The 9641-nt window shown below is 31.5% G+C and overlaps 1 long non-coding RNA gene across 1 annotated transcript; it reads left to right on the top strand.

The window, feature by feature from the left end:
- The first annotated feature begins 7607 nt into the window (after window positions 1-7607).
- On the top strand, window positions 7608-8359 carry LOC120355446. Its single transcript, XR_005573519.1, has 2 exons — window positions 7608-7897; window positions 7944-8359. It is a non-coding gene; the product is annotated as an uncharacterized LOC120355446 (long non-coding RNA).
- The last annotated feature ends 1282 nt before the right edge of the window (window positions 8360-9641 follow it).

Raw genomic sequence — 9641 nt, 5'->3', positions numbered from 1 at the left:
AGAGAGATTGACTTGAGGGATGAGGGTTGAAGCAGTGGTTAGGAGGGAATTCAACAGCTACCGGGTCCAAATTAGATGAAGCGCTCCAGTTAGCTTGGAAAGCTCGCAAGAAAAACCTTATTCTGAAAAAAGCATGTACTTCTACTTATTCATGATTACATAATTTATCTACCTGTTCAGTGAAAGAGAAGGGAAAACAGTGGAGAAGAGAAGAGATATTAAGGGCTTAATCTATCACATCTCCCAACTCCTTCCTTTCTCCTACTCCATCTCGTGCATGCTACTCTCCTTCTCACCTCTTTCTTTCCATTCAAATTCCTTCTAGAGCTTCATACATCCCGAAAATTCCACTGCATCATTCATTATTTTCCTCTTTCACTCTCATTATCGTTGTTCATCACTGAGAAACATTGTATTTTCATCTCTCCCACTCTCATTTCCATTTGGATCACTTATTTTTTAATCCAACATTAAAAAAAAAAAAAAAAAAAGAAAAGTAATCATGTCCGAAAATTTAATTGAGTATTCATTCTAGCTGGCCTAAGTTATGGCAATTTATTTATATTTGTTGAAAACCTCATTCATCACATATGTATCCATAGTAATTTCTACAATTTCCGCTGTACAGGTAAAGCATTATTTATTTATATACTTTACTTATTGTTTTATAAGTCAAGTCTGATCAGATTATAATTAATCCCAGCTTTCCTTAAATTTGTTTTTCAGCTCTAATTCTCGTAATTCAAAATGTTGGAAATATTTCTATGCAAGTTTATATAATAGTAAAATTAAATTAATAAATAAATAAATATCAAATTATCTTTGTCACGCTGGTCAAATAAATAAATAAATAATTAAATAAAATTGTAAAGCCTTATTCAAGTTATAATTTTTCTTTTTAAAAAATCTCTTTTGGAAGCTTCACTTCGAGTATCTTGAATTATTTATCTTTAAACTATTATTGATGAATTTATTAAAGATCTTGTGTATTGTTGATTTTGTTAAGAAGAGCAAATTCTGTATTATTGATCTCTCCTTTAGTATTACAGTATTTATATATATTCTTTTCGTTTCTCTATTATTTAGCGGTCGTAGACTCGTAGACTCGTAGACTCGTAGACTCGTAGACTCGTAGTATCACAGGATGTCTTAGTTATGGCCATGGAAGCTGAATCCTTGCTGACCAACTCATCACAAGGAAACCAATATTTCCAGAAAAGATCTAAATTCGCCGTAAAAAGGATACTTCAAGAACTTCTTGTGCAGTGAAAAATTAATAAGTGAAAAATTTGAATAAAGTGTACGGAGGCCTCCTCACTTCAATACACCAGGTATTTACGAAACAACCAATATTAATTTATGGAAAATTCACAGGCAACTACTTCGCAAAAATAAATGGGACAGGATAATAAATAAATTTGTAATTACTTGATTTAAATTTTGTTTATTTTTTGGAAATTCTATTTATTTGATCTATTATGTATATTAAATTGCAAACATGATTACAATCTTATTGTTGATTATTGAATATGCCTAACAATCATCAATGACAAGTAATGAATGGGGTAAATCTTGAATTGTTGAGCTGTCATATCATTCAATTATAAATGTTGCTACTTAGAAGGGGTTGGAAATTAAATAAATGGAATATTTTAGTTAATATATTGAACTATATATTCAATTTATTGATTTAAATATTCGGAGGATTATTTCCTTCCCATCTCAAAGATTAATTTCAACTGCGGTAAACTGAGGTAACATTTCAACTGCGCCTTACTCTGCGAGGTTTGCTTGCAAACTCTTTCATTGATTTATCAATAATATTGAATGATGTGTGACGGTCTCGGCTGTTCTTATCCTTTCTTCTTTCATTGATGGTGGGGAGGATTCAGGTTAAAATTAAAATACAAAATCAAATATTATTCATCATAAATGATCTCGAATTATAAGTATTATATAATCATATTAATAATTTATTTAAGAAAATGATAATATGGGTTCACCGAATAAAGTAGCATCTATGGAATCTAAAATAATTAATTATTGGGATGTTAAAAAATCAGTTGAAGAGTGCTTCAATTTCAATTTGATTCCTATTAGAAAATTCAATCCTAATTTTGTTACTAAAGAGAATTTACTTTTCGAACTTGAAACATTGGGAGTACCTACAGATACAGTTATTGACAATGATGTAGACACTTTAAGGGGAAAGTATCGAGCATTAGTTAGCAATCCAGACCCAAAAATTGCACGAATTATTTACGATGATGAGTCTAGTAAAATTGCTATAAAAAAAATCCTTGATTTATTGACAGGGGAAGATGAATACTTGGAGAAAATTCTTTCTATGAGTATTCCTGATAAAAAGGTAAACATTCATAAAGCGTTATCCATTTTTCTACATATTCTCAATCGAATTGTTCAATTATTAACTTATGCTAAAGAAGCAAATGACCAAAATCTAATTAAAGGTATTGATGAGTCTATTGTATTAGCTCAGGCTACTTTTACTAAATTGATCGACTTGTGTGAATGCTTTAGTAGATCTAGTTCGCCTCATTTTGAAAAACAAAGCAGTCTCAGTACACCCGATTCAAAAATGAATAATCCCACACACGATTCGAATACTAAACTTCATACTAATACAGTAAATCGCTTTATTGCGCAAATTCCTAGTACAAGTAATATGGAACAAAATGTTACTCAGTATTCACAAACAAATGTTACCAATCCTGATATTCAAGTTACTGATTTTGAAAATATAAATAATAGTAATACTGTCTCTATGGTAGAACAGGTACATGCTACAATAAATGAAAACTTGGGTAGGACTGTATTCGGTAGTGATTTCAATACTAATAGGGTAAACCTAGCAGCCAACTTGTCTTCACCTTTATTTGGTAATTTGTATAATAAATTATCAAATCCTATCGAAGGTCTGATGAAGGAACTTCCGAATACTGACGGATTGAATGTTGATAGTTTGTTGAAATTCATTGAAATATGTTTGAAAATAAAAGAACGATCGAACTTATTAGATCAGCAACTTTTCCATATCATTCACTCTTCTGTTGTAGGGCCTCTCGCCGATCGATTGAATTTAGCTATGAGTACAAATAAGAGTTTTGATGAATTTCATAAGGATATTCTGCAACATTTTATTCCGTCTAGATTGATTTCAATCATTGAAAGAGACCACTATTATCGTTTACAAAGGGCTGGTGAACCCTTGTCTGCTTACATTGTGTCAATCAAAGACGCTAATAAACTACTAAGATTAGAAAAATCTGAGGAAGACGTAGTCAATAATATTTGCTCAGGGTTGAATCCAGAGGAAAGAAATAGACTAGTTTTCCAATCCAAACCAACTAGTTTTAATGACTTAACTTCCATCTCAGTAGTATCTCAAAATATTCAATATGGGGATTTAGAAAGAAATAAATACAATTTTAATACTAATAAAAAGAATCAAAAATCTCCAATGAATGTTGAATTAGCTCAAAGACGTTGTTACAAATGCAACAAAGTAGGTCATCTAGCTCAGTCATGTAGATCCAACATGAATAATTCAAATTTCAGAGGTACAAGCAGTAATTCGAGAAATCATAATCAGAATCACCAAAGATCTAATAATAATTTCACTAGAGATCTATCTAAAATACGTTGCTTTAAATGTAATGAAAGTGGACATTATGCAAACTCTTGTGAAAATAAAAAAGCATGACTAGCTGGGAAACAGTATAAAAAGAAAATATCCAGTAAAAGAAAATTTCAAAACACCAAATACAATCAAAAATTCAATAAAGAAAACGGAATTAATACCTTGAAATGTAGTGATACTTTTTCTAATGGTAAGAAGAAATCAATTCAATCAAAATATACTGGCAAAAATCAGAAAATGAAAAATAAAATAAAAAGAAAAAAGCAAAAGAAATTTAATCAGTTAAAGACTAGAGCTTTGATTAATAAAATCACTCCTTTAATAGTATGTGAGTTAGGAAATAACTGTGTCAGTTCTATTGCATTGATTGATTCTGGTTCTGATTATAGTATCATTTCAAGGAAAGTTTTTACTGAAATATTACGGGATAATGGTAATCTGCTTATTCAAGAGGATATTCAGCATTGTGTTACTGCGAATAAAAGTAAATTACTGTTGAAAGAGTCAGTTCTATTAAAAATAAAAATTGAAAACTTCAGTTGGAAATTTCGTTTCTTTGTTCATGATGATTTGTCAATTCCTATTGTTTTAGGTTGTGATTTTATTCATTATTCCAAATTAGTTCCTGATTTATTCAATAATAGGTATTTCTTTGGATTTAAACCGCAATTCAAATTTTCTTTTGAAAAAAATCACAGGTTGGAATTACTAAAGAAAATGAATAGAATTGGTACTGATGTGGAATTGGACGATTTAAGCTCTTCGCAGAAAGTAGAATTAAACAAAGTATTAAATCAATTTGATGATGTTCTTACCCATAAACTAGGTAAATCGAACGTAATAGAATATGAAATTCGTCTGATAGACAATCAGCCCGTAAGGAAAGCTCCTTATCAGTTAAATCCGATAAGAATGGAAATCTTAAATAAAAAAATTCAAAAATGTTAGATGATGGAATTATTGAGAAATCAACTTCTAATTATTCCAGCCCTTGTTTCTTAGTTCCTAAGAAAGATGGTGGCCATCGTGTGGTAGTAGATTATAGAGCATTAAATAAAAAAATTGCATTAGATGCTACACCTTTGCCAAACATTGAGAGTACATTCCATTGGTTTAACGGTGCTAAGTTCTTTACTGTTCTTGATCTTACTGAAAGCTATTATCAATTGAAATTATCTCCATCTTCTAAGCACTTGACTACTTTTGCAACTCCAACTCAAACTTACTGTTATACTCGTGTACCGTTTGGTTTATCAATAGGTGCTCAAGCCTTATCTACTGCTTTGAATATTTTATTTGAAGGGATAAAATTCAAATTTGTAATAAATTATTTGGATGATATTGTGATTTATTCTGAAGATTTTGAGTCACATCTTGAGCACATTAAGATAGTGTTGTCCAAACTTAAACAAGGTGGGTTTACTGTAAAAAAGGAGAAAGCTAAATTTGCAAAAAAACAAATCTCCTTTCTAGGTAATTTAGTAAGTGAACATGGTATTACTATTGATCCAGCTCGGACAAATTCAATTCGTAATTACCCTAGACCAAAAAATGTCAAGGCTATCTCCAGATTCATAGGAATGGTAGGATATTTTCACAAATTCATTGAAAATTACGCTGAAATCGCCTCACCCCTCAACGAACTAAGAAAGAAGGATAAAAAATTTATTTGGGAAGATGTTCACGAGAAAGCTTTTCAGAAATTGAAAAATGCAATTATGAACCCTCCTGTCTTAATAACAGCTGATTTTAATAAACAGTTTGTGTTGCAAACTGATGGGAGCTCCTTATCAATTTCTGCGGTCCTTTCTCAATATGTTGATGGCATCCTAAAGCCTATTAGTTTTGCTTCCAAAAAGCTCACTCAACAAGAATGCAAATATTCTACATATGAGATCGAATGCTATGCAGCAATTTTTGGCATGGAAAGATTTAAACTGTACTTACAACACACTAAATTCTTGTTGTTAACAGATAATAGTGCCTTAGCATGGATTTTAAAACAAGACAAGCAAATTGGTAGACTTAGTCGTTGGATACTTAGGCTTTTATCATTTCAGTTCACAACACAGCATGTAGCGGGAAAAGATAATTGCATAGCTGATGCTTTATCCAGAATGTACCATGATGACAGTGAATTGCCTGAAATTGATGTCAAAGATGAACATATAGAAGTAGAAAATAGTCTAAACTTAATAAACTCACTAAAAATTACCGATTTTCCACTAGTATTCACTGACATAAAACAACACCAAGAGAATGATCCTATTTTAGCGGATATAATAGAAAAGATTAATAATAATATTGATCAGTTTCCTTATAGTTTGTCTAAAGGAGTATTAGTGATAAAACTAAGAAACCAGGAAAAACAAAAAATAGTCATACCCAAACTTCTTGTTCCTTTAATCTTCAAATATTATCATGAAAGTATGATTGGTGCTCATTTAGGTATTGCTAAAACTATTTCAAAAATTCAAGAGAATTTCCACTGGGTTGATTTGAGGAAAGATATAATTTATTTAGTTAAATCTTGTACTCTTTGTGCAAAAAGTAAACCAGCTCAGGCTACCAATTACGGTTTTTTATCATCAAAAATACAGGAAAAACCTCTTGAGATGATACATATTGACTTAGTTGGTCCATTAGTACGCACATCACAGAATAACTGTTTTATTTTTAGTGCAATTGACGTTTTCAGTAAATTCTGTTGGTTAAAATGTTTGAGAAAAGCTAATTCTGAATCAGTAATTAGAGCATTGAAAGGTATTTTTGCGAATTTCTCTACTCCCAAACAAATTATTAGTGATAATGCATCAATTTTTAAATCAATCAAGTTTAAAAATTTCTGTTTTCAATTAGGAATTCGTCATAATACGACTTCACCTTTCTATCCTAAAGCAAACATAGTTGAAAGATTACATCGTAATTTGCGTAGCTCTCTCATTGCTTTTCATGCAAACTCACAGAATAAATGGGATGATACTGTAAATGATTGGTTAGCTTTAGCTTTTAATACTGCTGAACATGATAGCATTAAGTGCACCCATTTTTCTCTGATGTTCCGTTATAAACCTAAAGAACCTCTTTTGAATATCTGGAATATTAATGAAATTTTACCTGATACTGCCGATGAGAACACTGTAGTAATTTGGCAAAAGGCTAAAGAGCAATTGATGAAAAGTCATAATTATAGAAAAACTCGCTATGATAGGAACCGTGTCCCTATTCCTTTTGCTATAGATGACCTTGTATGGGTCCGGACACATATTCTTAGTGATAAGGCCAACCAAATTTGTACAAAATTAAGCTTCCGGTATTGTGGCCCACTAAAAATAAAAAGATGGTTATCTGATGTTACGGCTGAATTAGTTGACCCTATTACTAATCGCTTTGTTCAAAAGGCTCATGTCTCACAATTGAAGAAATATAATTCATAATTCCTTGTTTTGGATAACGTAGCCTGGTATTCATTCTTCCTTCTTATCTTTGAAGTAAAGGGGTAACGTTTTCGTCTCTGTTGTTTCTTACTGAGAGATCAGCTCATTGATACTTTCTTCTTTGAGTTATTTGTAGGAAACTCACTATTATTCTGTAACGTTTCACTCCTGGTTAAATTGTGTTGCCTTTGGTTTAGGTGTTTCTGAAGAGTAAATAGTTATTTTCTTTGGTGAAGCGCGCCACCTATTGAAATTTTAACTTTACTCACTTATTTAATTTCTTTATGGAATTGTGTAAAATATTGTACAAAAGAATCTATCTTAGCCTATAAATAGATAGAAATTTTATTGAGATCATATTATTAGATAGATTATTGAAATAGTTTATAGTTATAATTTTGCTTTAGTGTTAATGAATTTTGATGAATAGTGGTGAATAGCAGTGTTTCTATTCCATCAGATTGTTATAAATAAAGTATATTAGCTTATTTATTAGTTTATTAAGCTTATGCTAAATTTTTCTATTTATTACAATATGTAGTTGATCAGAGACAGATTTCATACATCACAAGTTGTGATATTATTATTATTTTCTTTATTTTTTTTTTATTTCCTTTTAAAATATGTAAATTTTCTTGTTTGTTATTAAAAAAAAAAAAAAAGAAAAGTAATCATGTCCGAAAATTTAATTGAGTATTTATTCTAGCTGGCCTAAGTTATGGCAATTTATTTATATTTGTTGAAAACCTCATTCATCACATATGTATCCATAGTAATTTCTACAATTTCCGCTGTACAGGTAAAGCATTATTTATATATATTCTTTTCGTTTCTCTATTATTTAGCGGTCATAGACTCATAGACTCGTAGACTCGTAGACTCGTAGTATCACAGGATGTCTTAGTTATGGCCATGGAAGCTGAATCCTTGCTGACCAACTCATCACAAGGAAACCAATATTTCCAGAAAAGATCTAAATTTGCCGTAAAAAGGATACTTCAAGAACTTCTTGTGCAGTGAAAATTAATAAGTGAAAAATTTGAATAAAGTGTACGGAGGCCTCCTCACTTCAATACACCAGGTATTTACGAAACAACCAATATTAATTTATGGAAAGTTCACAGGCAACTACTTCGCAAAAATAAATGGGACAGGATAATAAATAAATTTGTAATTACTTGATTTAAATTTTGTTTATTTTTTGGAAATTCTATTTATTTGATCTATTATGTATATTAAATTGCAAACATGATTACAATCTTATTGTTGATTATTGAATATGCCTAACAATCATCAATGACAAGTAATGAATGGGGTAAATCTTGAATTGTTGAGCTGTCATATCATTCAATATAAATGTTGCTACTTAGAAGGGGTTGGAAATTAAATAAATGGAATATTGTAGTTAATATATTGAACTATATATTCAATTTATTGATTAAATATTCGGAGGATTATTTCCTTCCCATCTCAAAGATTAATTTCAACTGCGGTAAACTGAGGTAACATTTCACCCGCACCGAGCACGCTCCTCCCTCGTACCGCCCTCGTACAACCATCGAACCACAGTCGCTCCGCCCACGCACCCATCATGAACGTTACGGAAGATTTAGATCTTCTCGCGTTCCCCGGTCGAACCACTCTTGTTCGCCGGTCGATCATCAATCGCTCTGCTGGAGTGACGTTCGGTTGCGGAGCAGAGCGAAAGTCTGTACGCACCTATATGTATGAGAACTTGTTGGAGATTACTGTAGATGGCCGAGGATGATAGCACTAATTGCTTGTTAAACATTTCAGTATGAATCCTATTATATTAAGCGAGCAATTTCTGTATTCTCATATTTGATTATTTATATTTATGGTTATTTTTGTCCAACGGATCTCGAAAACGACTCTCACGATTTTCACGAGATTTGGAACATAGTAGGTTTATGATATAAAAATTCGATTGCACTAGGTCTCATCCTGAGAAAACTTGCTGAACGACATTAAAAAAATAATTCATACTTGCTGAAACAGGAGAAGTGGATAGTAAAAAAGTGAGTGAGCGAGTGATTCTCTGGAAAATCAAAATATCGCATCCCCGAAATTCATAAGCTGACGTATAGCCAGCTGTAAAAATCTGGTGTGGTACACTCACAAAACTTTCCTTGCTCATTGAACTGTGAGCCTCATTCTCAAACGAGAATAAGTGAGAGGAATAACATAATGACGATTGGCGGCAACATATTTGAAACTACGATCAGACTACTGTATATGTGTATATATAATTATTTTTTACAGAGTACATTTTCCTCTGTGTGAATTGTGAAATCCAATGATTTTTTAAAAGACGTCAAAACAGCTGTTCTACAGATGAAAATCTCGACTATGTGTTCTTTTTATAAACTGCTCTACCTACCTACCTCATGCACGAGAAGGAGTTTACAAAGTTCATTTCTCAAAGATGGGGTGGACGCCATTAGTTTCCAAGGGAAAAGACTCATGCCAGTTGATAGAGCTGATAAATAACTATACAGGGTATGAATTTGAAATAAATCAGT

Source organism: Nilaparvata lugens, unplaced genomic scaffold, assembly GCF_014356525.2.
Source record: "Nilaparvata lugens isolate BPH unplaced genomic scaffold, ASM1435652v1 scaffold1491_1_2, whole genome shotgun sequence".
NCBI lineage: Eukaryota > Metazoa > Arthropoda > Insecta > Hemiptera > Delphacidae > Nilaparvata > Nilaparvata lugens.
This window is presented reverse-complemented; position numbering and strand designations above follow the sequence as displayed.